Source organism: Mercenaria mercenaria, chromosome 19, assembly GCF_021730395.1.
Source record: "Mercenaria mercenaria strain notata chromosome 19, MADL_Memer_1, whole genome shotgun sequence".
NCBI classification, from domain to species: domain Eukaryota; kingdom Metazoa; phylum Mollusca; class Bivalvia; order Venerida; family Veneridae; genus Mercenaria; species Mercenaria mercenaria.
In genome coordinates, this window is record NC_069379.1 from 23,689,828 (window position 1) to 23,710,013 (window position 20,186).

The window sequence follows — 20,186 nt, forward strand, 5'->3', positions numbered from 1 at the left end:
TTTATGCCCCCCTCCCCCGAGTGGGGGCATAAAATGCAGCAATTAGGCCTTAGATACATGAGTTATCACTAAATTTGACCAAATGACCGGGGGTCGTTTTTTTATGGGAGTCAATATTCTTCGTGAGGTTCAGTTTACTTCACGTGGGGGAGTCATAGTACTATGATCTGGAGGTCATAATATTATGACCGGGGGTCATCATTCTATGGGGGTCGAAATACTTCATTACACCGGCATAAATTACAGACTCGGGTATAAATCTGAACTAAAAGTACTTAAAATGTATATATTTTGTAACCATGGTGATACTAACCCTAACATCTAGTCAGTATATCATACATATTATATACTAAATGCGTGCGAGCATGCAATAATTTGCGCATTTTTGCCGTACGCGACATAAGATAATCACTTCCGGGCATGCGCATAAGACCGCTCCAACTCTGCAATGAACTACATCGATTAGAAACAACCAAATTGGCACGGTGTTGGGGTAAATATCGACCCGTCCGGAAAAACTATCGCGTGCGCCTTTAACTAATACACATCCAAAAAAATGTACGGACTAATACATATCCAAGAAAAATGTCATAACTAATACACATCCAAGAAAAATGTCCGAACTAATACAAAGCCAAGAAAAATGTCCGATCTAATACACATCCGAGAACTATCTCCGAACTAATGCTCATCCAAGAAAAATGTACGAACTAATACAAACCCAAAAATGTCCGAACTAATACATACCCAAGAAAAATGTCCTAGCTAATACACATCCAAAATAATGTACGAACTAATACACATCCAAGAAAAATGTCCGAACTAATACACATCCAAGAAAAATGTCCGAACTAATACACATCCAAGAAAAACGTCATAAGTAAAATACACCCAAGAAAAATGTCCGAACTAATACACATCCAAGTAAAATGTCCGAACTAATACAAATACAAGAAAAATGTCCGAACTAATACCTGGAACAACTGATAAATCACTACCACACACGTTACACACACAGCGTTACAAAACCACCATCACACACGTCACACACACAGCGTTACAAAACCACCACCACACACGTCACACACACAGCGTTATAAAACCACAACCACACACGTCACACACACAGCGTTACAAAACCACCACCACACACGTCACACACACAGCGTTACAAAACCACCACCACACACGTCACACACACAGCGTTACAAAACCACCACCACACACGTCACACACAGCGTTACAAAACCACCATCACACAACACGCCACACACACAGCGTTATAAAACCACCATCACACACGTCACACACACAGCGTTACAAAACCACCACCACACACGTCACATACACAGCGTTACAAAACCACCATCACACAACACGTTACACACACAGCGTTATAACACCACCATCACACACGTCACACACACAGCGTTACAAAATCACCATCACACACGTCACACACACAGCGTTATAAAATCACCACCACACACGTCACACACACAGCGTTACAAAACCACCATCACACACGTCACACACACAGCGTTATAAAACCACCACCACACTGGTCACACACACAGCGTTACAAAACCACCACCACACACGTCACACACACAGCGTTACAAAACCACCATCACACAACACGTCACACACACAGCGTTATAAAACCACCACCACACACGTCACACACACAGCGTTACAAAATCACCATCACACACGTCACACACACAGCGTTATAAAATCACCACCACACACGTCACACACACAGCGTTACAAAACCACCATCACACAAGTCACACACACAGCGTTACAAAACCACCATCACACACGTCACACACACAGCGTTACAAAATCACCATCACACACGTCACACACACAGCGTTACAAAATCACCACCACACACGTCACACACACAGCGTTACAAAACCACCATCACACACGTCACACACACAGCGTTACAAAACCACCATCACACACGTCACACACACAGCGTTATAAAATCACCATCAAACAACACATCACACAGCAATACAAAATCACCATCACACAACACATCACACACACATCGTTACATAATCACAATCACACAACATCAGACCAATTTACGTCAAAGCGTACAGCAGCAGAGACGAGCGTGCATACCAACTAGATGCTAACGGGCAACATGTCGAGCCCGCCGGCTGTCAAAAGGACTACGAGTTGAACATGACACCCTGTGTCATTGAGGCAAACATTTGCCAAATAAAAAATGATTGCAAAAAGTTACAATATAAGTTATTTATAGTAACAACAAAGGGAAGTAAATCCTTAAAAAATCTAAGTACACACAAAAATCCTTACCAGTAGAGATAGGTCAAAATACACCTCAAAATTGGATGTAACATGCATATTGTACTATAAAAAATTGGTCTTGATTTTTCCCTACGACCAGTAATAAAAAAGTTAAAATATAAACTATGTATTGTTACAACAAAGGGAAGTAATTCTAGGTTCTTGCACATGACACTCCGTCTCATGATGGTGAACAATTGTGCCAAGTTACATCAAAATCCCTCCATGCATGAAAAAGATATGCTCCGGACAAAGTCATTCTTGTGTCTGACCTTTGAACTCTATGTGTGACCTTAACCTTAGACCTAGGTCCTGGTTCTTGCGCATGGCATTCCGTCACATGGTTGTGAACATTTGTGTCAAGTTACATCAAAATCCCTCCATGCATGAAGAAGAAATGCTCCGGACAAAGTCGTTATTGAATTTAACCTTTGACCTCCAAGTATGACCTTTGAGGTAGGAACCTGCGGCTTGCGCATTACATTCCGTCTCACTGAGGTTAACATTCATGAAAAATATAAACGAAATTGCTCCATGCATGTCAAAGTTATGGTCCGGACAAACAAATCCGGACAGACGCACGCACGCACATACACCGAACAGCCATTTGGACAACTATGTATTCGCTTCCGCAAGCGGGCTCGACAAAAATTATGGATAACTTTTTTTTTTTTTTCATTATAGAGCGATGAAATCGTTTAATTATGGGAAACTATAAAATTGTTTTCATTCAAAATCAAGTAGATCTTAATGTTGGTCTGTCAACGGATTCTTTAAATTTTTATTTGATTCGTAATTTTGATTCGTTTTCCACTTTGATAGGCTGGCTATAGGTAATTGGAGCTTCAAGGCATTCTGTTTTGTATTTCTTCCATTTAATAGTTTGAGCACGTAAAAAACTATTTTTCTTCCATCTTCCCGAAGTATCTGTATTCCTTTTTCTTTATTAGAAAAAAAAGCTTTTAGCTTATCATTTGTTGTGCAAAATGAGGCAAACTTTCACTTAGTTACTATTGATCATCAATTGAATAATCCGCATTGTATTTACATTTATCTCGCCTCCTACACGTTTCTTGCATTTCTATTGGTCAATAGACGTCACGTGGAGACAGGATATATTCCATATCCTGCTAGTACATTTCAGACATGAATTTTGATTTTAAAAAATGGCTGCCGCTTTGTTAATTTACAAAATATTAGATTATAGCATGTAAGTAAAGGGTAGTCGTCAAGATAAAATGGTTACACAGCTTGTCGGTGACAGGATACGGGATATACGCTGTCGAGAAAATCCATATCAGGCGAGAGCGAACAAGCAGTGTAACTAATAGTATTACATTTTACATTGTATTACATTTGTTTATTTTGTGTGGGTTAAACACTTTACATTTATAAATGTTATATTGTTCCAGATGTGTTTAACACCAAGTATGTCGTTATGTTGAATATTGATAATGATTATGCTATTCGATATTGAGCTGGAATGTAAGTAATTATTTGGGTGGCCTACATTATTACTTAAAAACGTGACCGACATAAGTGTTTAATTTGATCGGAGATTCGTTTTACTTCACGAAAATTGCCTTTAGTCAACAAAGTCAGTACACCGACAATCCGGAGTACTTCTAATATGTCAATGTCACAAAATTGTTCCACTTCATGTAATGCAGTTGGTAGAGAATAAGGGTGCCTTTAAACTATTTAGCTATAGAGACTGTTATTATAGCAAAGTAGTAGTGTGTCTGCCTTAGGTGTTCCAGGCATGGGCTCGAGTCCCGGTCAGAGCTTATATACAGGATATATTGAAGATTATCAGACTGTTCCAGATGTTCTATATTTTAGCGAACAGTGTTTATTAGCAATCAAGATCACTGTTAAATGAAATGCATCTGGATAAAAATGTCAAATATTATGTCCCTTTGGTTTTTCTCTACATGTCTAAAAAGAGTTTAATTTCCTTGATCACAAAATGTTCTTTTATATGAAAATACTAAATTTTCATAGATATGCATGCATTTCAAAGGCTTTTAATTTGAAACAGTAGGTACTCTCTAATATCTCTAATTACAGCTATGTACAACATCACGGTACAAATAAGTGAATGAAGTATTGCCATTATTGCCATGCAATACTATTAGGTTATTTAACATTGTTCTGTACAATACGGAGATATATTTGGACGAGTACCCAGCTGAGAAAACCATATTGGACGAGCCGCTAGGCGAGTTCAATATGGTTTTCTCAGCTGGGTACGAGTCCAAATATATCTCGTATTGTACAGTACAATGTTAAATTACCTTTTTATTCTATATCTATTTATCTTACCATAATAATAGTTTAAATTAAAAATGTTTCACTGAATATTGTATTCCTGCCTTTTCTAGTTTTTCCCAGCTTGGTATGAGTGCAAATTTATATTATACAGAACAATGTTAGACCTTAAATAACCTTTTTATTCTATATTTATTTCACTTCATACGTAATATACGTAATTCATTGAATGTTGTTTTTTTCTGCGTATCATCATTCAAAAAAGTATATGGTGCAACCTCCCTACAACAGCCATTTGGGTGGTAATAATACTTGGCTGAGATATTATGCCCACAAACATTGTCAGCAAGTTTGGTGAAGATCGGATGAAAACTGTTCGACTTAAAAGAGCGGACAAGGCTAAATTTCCCGTTTTTCGAGTAATTCAATGACTATAATCAAAGAGTGCCTGGTTTTTTGGCTGGTTATCGAAATTGGTCGAGATGTAATGCCCACAAACATTGTAAGCAAGTTTGGTGAAGATCCGACGAAAACTGAATTATAGAGCAGACATATTTTGGATGCTGACCGCCCGTCCGCTGCCATTCATAATCTTCTCAATTTTGTTTTTTAACCGTTAAATCAAAACTGCTGAGGTATACGTAGCTATTCAGACAGTTAGGGCTGATACCAATTTCTAGGTTTCGCCCGGAACGGCTTCTTTTAGCGACTTTTTAAATATTCCAACATCTGATGATCCTTTTTACTGTATTTTTAAGTTTTTGATTATTAACAAACATTTTAATATCTAAATCAGATAGCATTGTTATCCCTTGAATCGTTTTTGTGTTTTGTAAAAAGAAACAAACTCAAATTAAATCCAGATTTCAAGACGCATAGTCAAACTCTGTACATAGAGCGCCTACTTCATCCGATTTACATTCGGAGCATTTTCACGCGTTTCGGGCTTTATCGTATGTTTAACATGGGACTGTTGAACCGTCCAAATACAGAAAATTTTTTGTACGCACGTGCATCCAAATACAGAAAATACAGGATTTTTGTACGCACGTGCATCCAAATACCGTAATATATTATACGGTCACGTGTTGCAAATGAACGTTCGCGATTGGATAGATAAAATAGGTATAGAATAAAAAGTCCTCTACTGGAAGGCACCTAATTTTCTCTACTGCAGTATAACATAATGAACTGATATCTGTCAATAATGTATAAACAATACTGTACTATATATAAAATATGTTATAACAAAACACTTGTATTAAACATTGTATATATAAAAACCTATAGTTGATATAATTATTAAAAAAGGTATCATAAAAGTTATTTATAGTAAAAAAAATCTATATAAGTCCACCAGGTAGAGATAGGTCAAAATACACCTAAAAATTGGATGTAACATGCATGTTGTAGCACAGGTCTCGATTTTTGCCTGTAATAAATAAGGTACAATATAAGCTGTTTATAGTAATAACAAAGGGACATAATTCTAAAAACATGGGTGCCTCAATGTGGTGAACATTCGTACCATGTTACATCAAAATCCCTCCATGCATGAAGAAGAAATGCTCCGGATAAAGTCATTCTTATATTTGGCATTGACCTCTAAGTGTGACCTTGAACTTAGACCTAGGGACCTGGTTCTTGCGCACGCGCACAACAATCCGTCTCATGGTAGTGAACATTTATGCTAAGTTACATCAAAATCCCTCCATGTATGCAGAAGAAATGTTCCAGACAAAGTAATTCTTGTATCTGAAATTTGGCCTCTATGTGTGACCTTGACCTTCGACCTAGGGGCCAGGTTTTTACGCACGACACTCCGTCTCATAGTGGTAAACATGTGTGCCAAGTAATATTCAAATCCTGTTTCGCATGACAAAGTTATACAACGGTCAGGAAAAATGTCCCATTGTCCTATGATCTCCAAGTGTGACCTTGACCTTCAAGCTAGGGTTCTGGATGTTGCGCATGACAAGTCGTCTCATCATTGGGAACATTTATTTTAAGTAATATTAAAATCCCTTGATGGATGACAGAGTTCTGGACCGGACAGGAAAAAAAATTGACATTTGACCTCCAATTAGCGGCTCGTCCAATATGGTTTTCTCAGCTGGGTACGAGTCCAAATATATCTCGTATTGTACAGTACAATGTTAAATAACCTTTTTATTCTATATCTATTTTATCTTACTATAATAATAGTTTAAATTAAAAATGTTTCACTGAATATTGTATTCCTGCCTTTTCTAGTTTTTCCCAGCTTGGTATGAGTGCAAATATATATTATACAGAACAATGTTAGACCTTAAATAACCTTTTTATTCTATATTTATTTCACTTCATACGTAATATACGTAATTCACTGAATGTTGTTTTTTCTGCGTAATGGTATGATAAAAAAAACAAGTACGATATTCACTCATAAGTTACTTTTTAGCCAGGTATAACTTCTGGCCGCAGGAAATATTTCGACTTGTCGTATGTTTAACATGGAACTGTTGAACCGTCCAAATACAGAAAATACAGTATTTTTTGTACGCGCGTGCGTCCAAATACAGAAAATACAGGATTTTTGTACGCACACGTGCATCCAAATACTGTAATGTATTGTACGGCCACGTGTTGCAAATGAACGTTCGCGATTGGATAGATAAAATAGGTATAGAATAAATCTGTTTATACCTTCCTTCTTCCTCAATCATATACTGCTTACAAACAAGCAATTTTGCAGATGAAAGCTGGTCTTACTGGCAGTGTTTTTCTGTATATCATATTTGCAGTTCTCATGATCATAAATTTTCATCAGTGGAATCAATATCACCAATAGCGCGCAAAAGTGAACAAACCTCGAATAGTGAGTACGGACATAACAACTGGTGTCGATACTATTATATTAATTATTTCAAATATCGTATATTTTTAATTGAGCTTGTAAAGGTTTTCACAACCATGTCAAATGATCTTGATTACACATGTGTAAATTGGGCATCCTTTGGTTAAAGTTTTCTACAGAAGAAATTTCGCATAGATATGTCTAACAGAAACCAAAATGCCCAAGTAGAAACAATAAGTAAAGCAAGTGTATAAATGCCATTATGCAGGTAAACCCTGAAACGTTTAGAAAGTTTAGTATGAGATGATCAATTAAAGTAAATTTGTAATATTTTACAAGTCCGTGTTTGTGTCTCAAAAGAACTATCCAGCTTTTAACAGAGTTTAATATTTGAAGGAAGACCCCGGGTACCTTCTTCGGACATAACTTAGCCATGAACTGGTACTTCGGACATAACTTACCCATGAACTGGTACTTCGGACATAACTTAGCCATGAACTGGTACTTCGGACATAACTTAGCCATGAACTGGTACTTCGGACATAACTTAGCCATGAACTGGTACTTCGATAAAGCAGTAAATTGTTCACAAAGCCAGCTTTATGGTTTACTCTTATTTAAAAAAATAGATACTTCGTGCGAGGTTGGAACATACAAAGACATGAGTGGATACAAGCTGAAGACCATATCTCAACCGAATTTTACATTTGAAAATACAAATGTATGGACAATTATTACATATAGTTTACGTAAATATACAATTAACAGTACTATGCAATAGATTTAAAATAGGACGAAATGTATGTATAGCTAAAACACAGTATAGATATTTATTACTACTCCAACAAGAGGGCCAAGATGGCCCTAAATCGATCACCATCATACGACATACATGCAAACAATTTTTTGGGAGGAATAGAGGCGAGTAGAATAGCTCAGAGTGGTGTTCAAACAGTTCAGTTAAACTCAACAGAGGTTGCATAAATCTAAAAAGAATTTTTGAAGAGTATAAGTAAACAAGTTGACCATTACTGCTTTTATTTCAAAACAAGTATGGATAAGATGTAACATAAGATAGTATGACAACACAGGTCACAGGTTCATATTGTAATCTAAAACAGTTATAATATTATCAAAGCATGTGTTTGAACAAAACGAGAGACAAATATATGTTAAGTTGAGCTTATAATGAAGTAAGTTTTGAAAAATGCTCAAATCTGTAAAAACTCCAACTTTTCTTTGCGACGAATAAACGAAAGTTCTACTTCCAGTAAAAGTTTTTTGCCCAATGAGTGTGTAGTAAATACTTTAATACCATTTTTGGCCGGGGAGAGGGGGGGCATTCACCCCTCAACAAAAGGATGCTGCTGTTTTAATTTTAAAGTTCTAAAGTTCTACACCCAGCAGAAAAGTTTGCTTTTTAAATACAAGTAAAAATAAGGAAGTCTGCTTTCATGATAGCCAACACAACAGTCTAATAAATTCCCCAAAACTATAATCAACCGGGGCTGTTGGCCCTCCAATTCACATTCATGGTCACTGAAAATCAGATTTAAGATCGGTGTGTAAAACTGTACATGTCATTCAAATTTCAAGGCTATGTCTTACAAAACAAGAAAGTAGGTCAGTAGATCACATTCATGGTCACTGAAAGTCAGTTTTAAGACTGCCAAATTTCAACATGGGTACATTTTCAATTATTTTGGTTTGCGTACGTTTTGACCTGCAGGCGCACAACAAAGCAAACTCGTGAAAAAGGTGATAAAATTGGCATACAGTGCAGTGTAATCAAATAATGTATGCGTTTGAAAATGCTGTTAGAAAATATGTAATATATACAACAATGCATTCTTATAACCTTAAACCATAATCATGAAATAGATAATTATTTAACTTGAATGTTTACTGCTATGAGGCTAACATTTTTACGTGTAGCTCGACTTTTCAAGTTTTCGGAGTTTTTGTTAATGTCAAATACCTCTGTTACTATTAAAGCTTTTGACTTGAAACTTAAAATATACTGAACAGCAAAAGAAACTATCCTGGGGCCGAATTCATAAAGCATCTTATAAGAAATTGATTATTTTCTTAAGTATTACTTAGGTAAGAAATTTATTTTACTTAAGTATATTTGTTATTCATAAAACAACTTAATAAGAAATTCTTGTCTTTTATTGTGGACGAAAACATTAAAAAAACACATTAATTTCAGACAGATACAACATGCACAATTATGTTTAAAGTGCTTTTATCTGAAAAACAACACTTTAATCGTACTCACGACGCCATTTTGTTTTCTGACTTAAGTCATTTCTCACGTATCTTAAGTTTAAACTGTTTTATGAAGGACTCAAGTTTTTTACTTAAGACTTAAGCTGAAATCACCACAAACTTAAGTAAAATCTTCAACTTAAGTCAAAACTTATACTTAAGATGCTTTATGAATACGGTCCCTGATCTATAACTGGTTACGTGGTATATTTTGAAATAAAAAAGTAATTTTTCAAATTTGAATTGTTTCTTCATACCAGAATTACACCTGAAAATCTTCACGTGATAATTTTTTAAAAATCAATCAATCCTGAAGTCAGTTGTCTCACAATAGCCGTTTGAAAGGCTATATCTTCTGCGCGTCAGTTGCATTGTAACATCCCAATTGGGCGCTCGCGCTAGATTTGATTCTGTCGTGCGGTGCAACCAACAATATTTTTTAAACTTTATGCTGTTTTTCGAGTAAGCCAATTATCAGTATTTCCAATGACAGTAAAATTTCACAAAGAAAATTGTTAATTACAGGCGCACGTGAATTTCGTGCGAAACGGCTATTGTGGGACTACTGACTTCACGGTTGATTGATTTTTTAAAAGTTTACACGTGAAGTTCTTCAAGTGTAATGTGATATGAAAAACACAAGTGGTTTATAAATTAAAGTTTTTAAATAAAAAATACCCCAGTTATAAAACTGGATAGTTTCTTTTGCTGTTCAATATAGTTATTTACTATCAAAGTCTACACCAGGAGAAACAATCCCCATAACTATGATTTTAATTTTGACAGAGTTAACGTGCTTTTTTAACTTAGAGTTTTATATAACGTCCAATATGTCAGTTACTTTCAAAGTTATTGACTATTATGCCCCTTTTACTGGCAAAACTCTAATTCAGAGTCAAGCACTGAGAAAAGTGGACCATGCGGTCAGCTCTTATTCTAACTTTAAACTTTCTTAACTGATTAAATTTGTTGAAACAAAGTCTCAGTTAAGTTCTGAAATGGAGGTTAACGTGCATTAACATTATTCTACTTGAGGATTGGAAAATTTGAAGATCTAAATTTGTTTGAACACAAACCCACTTTCGTATACAAATGCTGATCATTTGGATAGGAAAAACATAAAAGTGACATGCATCAACTACACTGGTACGTATTAATTAACCCTTACCAAAATAATGTAGATTGATGTAAATAAATTAGTGTGTGTTTTTAGTATGTGTTTTCATCCAATTTTCAATGAAATAAATACGATTTTTGTAGTAACTCATTTTGGTAAACATTTGGAGAAAATGGCGTAACTGCATAAGGGGAAATAACTTTAATGCAACTATAGGTATCATGATATATTATAGACGAAATGTATTTACTGAGATTTAAGTCCATTTTAGGACAATCTGAGACTGAAATTACAAGCATTTGTACACTGTTACGCCCGTAAAAAGTAGCGCACCAACAAAGTTTGGCTTGATTTTTTTTCAAAGGGGCGAGCGCAAGCCAAAAACAAACAAAAAACAAAAAATGTGTTTCTGAAATTATACGAGCGGCAAATCCGATTAACAACTTTTTAATTTGGTGAGGCCTAAACTAAAGCTTTATCATTTCACAGATAACTCACTGAAATTATTTGAATCATGTCTGTCGAATAGAACTCCGCTAGTTAAAATTAGAAATTTATATTCTAAAAAACTGTTTGTAAAGTCTGGAGTTCCAAAAGGCTCGATTTTATGACCTTTACTATTTAATTTTTCTATGAATGATATGACACTTATTTCAGACACTACGTATATTGACATGTATGCTGACGATTCCACTGTGCATAAATCCGACATTGACATTTCAGTTATAGAACAAGAGCTCCAAAATAATCTTAGCCTAATTAACATATGGTATACATAAAGGTAAAAGTGACCACGCTCCCTAGCAGCCATGTTTTTTGATAAATCGGAATAATTTGAACAATCTTGGTAGAGGGTCACACAAGAACCATTTGTGTAAATTATTTTAAAATCGGGTTAGCAATTTCAAACAAGAAGATTTTTAAAGTTTCCACTATATACATATAGGGAAAAGTTACCACGCCCTCTGGCGGCCATTTTTTTGACGAATCAAAATAATTTGAACAATCTTGGTAGAGGGTCACACAAGGAATATTTGTGTAAAATTATTCTAAAATCGGGTTAGCAGTTTCAAACAAGAAGATTTTTAAAGTTTCCACTATATACATACAGGGAAAAGTGACCACGCCCTCTGGCGGCCATGTTTTTTGACGAATCAAAATAATTTGAACAGTCTTGATAGAGAGTCACACAAGGACCATTTGTGTAAAATTATTTTAAAATCGGGCCAGCAGTTTCACACAAGAGGATTTTAAAATTTCCACTATATACATATAGGGAAAAGTTACCACGCCCTCTGGCGGCCATGTTTTTAGACAAATCAAATTAATCTGAACAATCTTGGTAGAGGGTCACACAAATACTATTTGTGTAAAATTATTCCAAAATCGGGCAAGCAGTTTCACACAAGAAGATTTTTAAACTTTCCACTATATACATATAGGGAAAAGTGACCAGACCCTCTGGCGGCCATGTTTTTTGACGAAACAATTTATTCTGAATAATCTTGGTAGAGGGTCACACAAGGACCATTTGTGTGAAATTATTTTAAAATCGGACCATTGGTTTAGAAGGAGATGTCGTTCGAAGATTTTTCTATTTTTAGCTCTGGCGGCCCCATGTGCAACCAAGCGGAACCGTTTGAACAATTTTAATAGAGGACCATCCAAGGAATGTCCATGCTAAGTTTCATCAAAATCCATCCAGTGGTTATGGAGGAGATATCTTTTAAACACAATTGTTGACGACGGGCGACTTGATGGACGGACGCACGGACGACGGACACAGCGTGATCACGATACCTCACCATGGGCACTTTGTGCTCTGGTAAGCTAAAAATGTATCGAAAGTAGCGTGTTCAAAAATCTGGATCTGCTCACTTTTGAAAACAGATGCAATTATCACATGGCTGTACTGGTTTTTAAATGTGAATTATTACCTTTTGCTCACAGTGATTGATATAATCTTCGTTCTCCGGCACGTAAAGATCTTTCTCTGTTGAAGCACTGGCACCAAATCAGCAAGAAAATGCCTCCGTACGTGTTATACCCTACCCCTAGGTATTCTATAAGAACCATGGTCGTGAACGGGAAATTATACTAACCCGTTTCAATCGTACATTTCTCAACTTAAACGCGCAGTTCAGTGAATGGGTATGTAGCATATTGAACAAGCGATAATTTATCTTCCATCGTGCACCAGTCACATTGTCTCAATATTCCATATTGCTGAGATTATCAACATATTTTATGCTTTCGTCAACGTTACAGAAAAAACTTGCTTGACCTTCCCTAATGAACATCCGGTCTAGAGGTCACGACAGTGTGCACATGTTTGGCGAAACGTAAACAAACAAAAACAGAATTTAAAAAAATCACAATTTTACACTAAAACTCGAAATGATGAATGAAAATCATCTTGTATACGATATTTAATTTGAAATCGTACATTGGTCTGCATCTGTTCTGTTTATTTTATTCATTTTGCACATTAATGCTGCATTTTCACATTTTAGCGAACACGTGTAGTAAAGTGACGATTGACATACATTTTCACAACAGCCAATCAGAATGGTTTTTTAATCTAGAACGGAACTTCACCAGGGAAGTTCAAGCAAGTTTTTTGTGTTACGTTGAAATTACTATAAACTACGCGTTGTTTTTCTAAGATAAGAGTATTAAAGAAATGCGACCGGTACTCAATGGAAGATAAATTACCACTTGTTTGATATCCATAGTACACATTTACCGCACTGCGTGTTTTAGGTATGAAATGCGCGATTGAAACGGGTTAGTATATTTTCCCGTTCATGACCATGGTTCTTATAGAATACCTAGGGGTAGGGTATAACACGTACGGAGGCATTTTCTTTCTGATCTGGTGCCAGTGTGTTGAAGCCCCGAATAAACTACTTGAAACAAACAATCTTATACAAAGCCACACATTTATGGAATTCAATTCCATCAAATATTAAACTGCAAGACAATCTATCAACATTTAAACGAAAAATTAGGGATTATTTATTACAAGAACAACGTTTCTAATACTGAGACTTTTTTAATCTTCATCAATTATCATGCATTTTTGTGACATATGTTAGCATATTGATGGATGAGTGTACATGTACGCAAATTGAATTACACTGATTTATTCCTCTGGTAAAATCATTTCAAATTGAGTGCGTTTAATTTGTTGTCGTATAAATTGTGCTACTGTTACTCTTATTGTTGTATACTGTGTATTTACATTTATATAGAAGGCCATTTTGGAAATAAGTTGTAGTATACTATGTACTCTTAATATGTCACCTTCTTAAAATAAAGTTATTATTATTTTTTTATTATTATTATTATTATTTTCCTACAAAAAAAAATGGCTTGCGAACATGCTTGCTTTTAAGAAATCGTCTTTAGTTTATACATAATTTATTATAGATCGATTGTGAAGGAAGTTCTACAACTTATATTAATCACTCTCGACACCTCATTCCGGATGGAATCCATCGCCACGAGGGTATTAGAGAAGAGGCCAGTTTCTCTTTTAATGCTGAGCGCCAAGCAAGGGAGCTACTGGTACCATTTTTCACGTCTTTGGTATGACGCAGCCGGGGATCGAACCCGCGACCTCCCGCACTCAAAGCGGGCGCTCTACCACTAGCCTACCGAGGCGGTTGTCGTCTTAACTCGGTGGTACATTTGGCTATCCAAGTGTAATGTTGGAAAGTGTTTGGAATTTGTAAGAATGAAGCCAGGGACATTTTCAAAAGCGTTCAATCAGCCATTGTCCTTATTTGTTATGCGGTTGTAAAAACGGACTGGTCAGTAGTTCAATTAAGTTAATAAATTATTAAGATCATTTCTAAATGTTGGTTTTATTACATAATTTCATATTTTGATATTAACATAAAATTTTAATTAAATGAAAGAAAATAAATATTAACAGTTGTAAAATGTTTTTCATTCATTTTAATTGCTTTATGGATCATTTGCAAGTATTTTATCGAATACAATGAAGTAAAACATGCAGATTGAAGCCAAAACAACATAGTATTTATAATTAAATCATTTAATATTTATAATATATCTGAATAAGACTTGAATGAATGAATGAATGAATGAATGAATGAATGAATGAATGAAGTAAGTAAGTAAGTAAGTAAGTATAAGTAAGTAATGATTTATAACGTTTTTAAATTAATATTTTTAAAAGTCAGTTTGATCATTTATTTTAATCAAGTACTATCAGTTTTATGTACGTTTGTAATTAAACAATGTTAACAACGATGACGACTATAATGATACACATAATTGTTTTGCTGTATTTTGTATACAAATGTAAATATTTGATTCACTGCAGAATGAAGTGTTAATTCAAATTGCGAGACGTTAAAAGTAAAAACAAACATTTAAGGTAAAACACTTATATTAATATTCATAACTGTGCACTTCGATTCCTATACTTACTGTTATTTCATTTGAAAAGTAATGGACTTCTAAATTAACGAAATGAAAAATGTACCTTTTCTATAAAATGAAACTTACCTTTATGCCTCGGCTCTTAGTTTGTTTGCATCTATCCCTCTGTCGACACTTTTGTGTTACAAAGACTTATGTAAGCTATTTTATTTTTTATATCCTTCATGAAACACTCACTCTTACGTCATAATCTTTTTATATTCATTCCAATGATTGGTTTTCATTCATCTATCCTTTATTTGTTTAAACTGCACTGTACTTACATAGTTTAAGGGAGAAAAAAATACCCGTTTAATTGGAATAAATGACAAGTGTATCCTGTTTAGGGTAATAAAATTGGTTTTAAAAGGATCGGGGAGGGTTAAGGCGAGGTTCTACGAAAAATACCAAATATTTATAGTTGAGATTTGTAAGGTATTTTATGGAAGCCCTGGAGGGACATTTATAATCAATACTTAAAATGTCAATTAATTACTAGATATGTGTATATAAGACACAGGTGCCCGTCCTTGCATGATATTATCACGGGCGGGCACCAGGGTAGAGCCAACAACCTTCCGTAAGCCAGCTGGATGGTCTTCCTCATATGAAGAATTAGAAGCCTCGAGTGAGGCTCGAACCCACATCAAGTCCAAGTGATTCGAAGTTAGCCACTCGACCATAGATGCCTCAAGTATTGGTATTCAAGCATGCAAGGGGAGAACAAAAATGCTATTTCAAGTACAAAAAAGCTTGCGCTTAATATAACATATAACGTCAATACGTCAATATCAATGTGCAATTTTATCTATCAATTAACATCCAGATCAGGATACCGAAATACCAAAACAATTTACGCAGTCTGAATTTTCGTTTGCAAAAACTAGATGTTTACGTTATCAAGAAAATGTTTATTTTCGTGTGAGAAAGATAAACCAATGACACACTCGCAATGTGTGGACAGACGCATTTACCCAAAACCTGTAAAAAGGCGGATGCAGAAGTCAAGCATGAAAATTTAACATATCGATGATTTCAAAAATGATAACAACAAAAACTAGAATACCCTTACAGAATCCAATCGAGACTCTCTCTCAAACCTACTCCATACTCGCAGCATCGCTGCTTGGTTCATAGTTATGCTGCTCGTCTATCTGATGTACAGCTCAAAATCATCCAGGTACGCCCCTGACATGGCATGGTTTTATGACTCTAGGTGAAATATTTTTAGGATATATGCAATACAGACTTTTAAGCATGTACATAGGTATTTTTCACAAATTCAAGGACTATAACTCTGGTATAGATGAATGAAATCCCAAAAGGAACACCAGGTGCAAAACTTCATTAACTATATAACATTCTTCTAATGTTTTATGACTCTAGGTCAAGTACATTTTGAGATACATGGGGCATACATTTCTATGCCCTAATGCATATATGTGACTAAGACAAGGGTCATTACTCTGGTCTTGCAGAGTGGAATCCAAAACAACATTCACATGCTGACTAGTAATATACTACACTGTACGTGACTCTATGTGAAATATATCCAATACAAAGTTTCTAGCACTTTATGTGTATTTTAACTTTATGTGTATTTTAACTTTATGTGTATTTTAACTCATTTATGGACCATAACTTTGGTCTGGTTGAGTGAAATCCAAAACAGAAAATCAGGTGCAATTCGATACTTCATATGTTATATAACTATTCCCTTATGTTTTTTATTCGAAATCAAATACTTTTTAAGATACATGTGACAAAAACGTGTATGGCCTTTATGCATATTTTGACTTAATCAAGGGTTATTACTCTGGTCTGACCGACAGAAATCCCTAGCAAGACCGCAGGTGCACAACTTAACATGCTAAATCAGTAAATGATATTTTTGTGTGTATACGACCCTAGGTCAAACACGTTATAAGATACGTGTGGTACAAACTTTTATGCCCTTTTTTGCATACTTTTAATTAAGCCAAACGCCATTATTCTAGTCTGGCAGAATAAAATCTCTAGAACAAAACCCCAGGAACAACTTCGCGTGCTAAATAATGTTCCTTAAATGTTTCATAATCCTACGTCTTCTATGCTAAATGAGTGGACTAGAAAATCATAAATACCCTTGGTTGATGTAATGATAGTAATAATAAACATATGAATGTAACATTCTATTTTTATACTTTTCCGTCAGATGTTGGAATATATCAGTGGAATAAAATCAATATTTTCAGTGTTCCATTGTTTGCAATGGTGAAAATAACATTTTATATCAAACTGTTACAAAACCACAATTGAATTATAATCGGAAATTCTTTGCAAAATAATCTTCAGTAATGATATATATAGCGACTTTGCGACCAGCATGGATCCAGACCATTTCCAAAATCCCCCATGATAGTTTCATGCTTTAGTATGAATGACGAAATCAAAAAATGAAATTTCCTCCTCAATAAGTTTTAGGTCAGACCATTAATTTCAACTGTTATTACCCATAAAACTGGTAACTAAAATTGAATAATATCACAGTCTGCACTAAGATAAACTAAATTTTATAAAATAACACTCCCCGTGTTTTATTTTCATGAAAAACTAAATTTTATAGACCAATACTCCACCCTGTTTAATTTCAAGAGAACTAAAAAATTAAGATAATAATTTCAACTTTATTGCACATACAACTGGGAACTTTTTTTAAAAAACTGCACAGTCTGCACTTAATGAAACTAAATTTTATAGACCAACACTCCCCCCTGTCTTATTGTTAAGAGAAACTAAAAAATATAGATGATAATTTCAAGTTTTATTGCCCATACAACTGGGAATTTAAATCAAAGATGAGCACATTCTTCACTAAAAAACTAAACAATATAAATAGAATCTTTACTTTATTAAATATTCATTATCCTTTGTTTGTGTCTTCTCCTTAGTCAGTAATGTCTGTTTTGCTGATTGCATTTTGAATGTGTGACATTAGAGTGCCGAGTGTTTCAGCTGAGTAAAACATGTTTAAGGCACCACTACATTTTCACAAGGAATGTATAATGTCATATATTCTTGGGTCTTTTTTCCAGCACAGGCTGAACCGAAAGATAGTGTCTGTAGTGCTGGCTAAGGATGCATGACACCTTATTTTGCTTTATTTTTGTTTCCTATTCAATTAATACTTTAAAAATATATGAAACACACTGCCTTAGGACTCCTACTTTAGATATTAATTTCAATACTTTAAATATATGCAGATCGCTGTAGGTAAACCCCCACCTTTATAATTTTATAAATTTTGAATATTATATTGAATACTGAATTGATAGAACTGTTAATTCTGAATTAATTACAAATTGTAACATTATCGGATTGTGGTGGTATTTGATGCTTTAGAATGGTTGTGCTAAATTATTGTATTAAACTATTTCAGTATCTAGTCGGAATTAACCAAAATGTTCTTATACAGTTGGACACGGCTAGTTGTGTTTGCATTTTCATGTGGAATATTTGAATGGCACATTTCTGCGTGCTAGTTCATTCATTTCATTATTACAACTTGATGTTGCACTACTCATAGGTACAGTGGTGAAGAGCACATACTTTATGTGTCAAGCCGCCCTATACATACACATGTTATGACAAAATCGTCGTGTCATCATTACGATGCTCTTACTCCATTTTTGGTTGCGGGTTTATCCCGCTACCAAAGTTAAGTGTATTTCTGACAATCCTGTAGTATCTTTATTTGATTCCAAATCACCGTCCAAATGATGTTCATGTGCTACACAAAGTAGTCCCATTCATTAACAATGGGGATGAATTATCAATGATCAAGCAGTTGTTATTCAACCTTTGACTATTCACACTGACCATCTAGATTATACAAGATCTATCAATTATATGATATTCCAGCCTATGGTTATATCACTGACTTCCAGCTGTCAATTTAGATAAGTTCATGTAAGGTCAGGCAGAGTTAATCTTAGATATGAGGCACATTTGTATTTGTTTCTTATACATGCATATTTATAGATTGGCATTTCTAGCAAAACCCGCAACCATCAGACATCTCAAGGCTTTGATTATGATATACCGTTGGATTCGGGATTTCAAGTCCTATCTCCAGCTCTATTCCATTCATTGATCTGACAATTCTATTTGACATAATAGCATGGAATTCCTTCTTTGTTTTCTAAAACTGAAGTTGAACTTAGTATTACAATGTCTTATGTCCATTATTACATGGACATAGACCAATGAAATTCTAAGAAATGTTAAATTATAGTGGAGATAGAGCAGTGTTATAATAAGAAATATTGCATTTCAGTGAAGATCACGTGACAAATCTTTTGCAATATTCTTGAAAAATACTGTAACATTATCCACTTAGTTGTCTCTCTTACATAGTGTTATGTCCTGTTGCATCATAATACTGAACAAACATAGCTACCATTTGTTATCTTAAGATGTCCTATATTCAAAAGCAATGTCATACTGAACGTTTGAAATGCTGGAATTTGGAAAATCTCCAAATGAAAAGTTTAATTTTCCAAAAAATCGAGATACCGATAGATATCATGAAAATGGGGCACCTGAAGTTGTTACCAAAGCAATGTCCAGCCAAAAAATCTAGATATTTTTCCATTCTTATCACAGAAAATAAGAGACCAAATTTTCAAAGTCAATTTCCCACAAAGTACCAAAATGGAGTTAGAGCATCATAATAATGACACGACGAAATATAGATAAATTCAGAACAAAATAATTTCCACAAAGATATATAATTATAAGAAGTATGAAAGTATATTTGGTAATATTCTGACAGATGCCGTTTCAAAACAAAAATATAGACTGCTTAACAGCGTTTGTTTACATGTTTTTTGGGTTTTTTTTTTCAAAGTGGCCACCAGTACCCATTATAAG

The 20,186-nt window shown here is 34.7% G+C and overlaps 1 protein-coding gene across 1 annotated transcript in view; it reads right to left on the minus strand.

The window, feature by feature from the left end:
- LOC123542208 (NADPH oxidase 5-like) overlaps window positions 1-15,502 on the minus strand; it is a 115,941-nt gene extending 100,439 nt beyond the window's left edge. The window contains exon 1 of the mRNA XM_045327915.2: window positions 15,363-15,502. The gene's annotated coding sequence lies outside the window, so the exon portion shown is untranslated. The remainder of the gene's footprint in view (window positions 1-15,362) is intronic.
- Window positions 15,503-20,186: the final 4,684 nt, after the last annotated feature.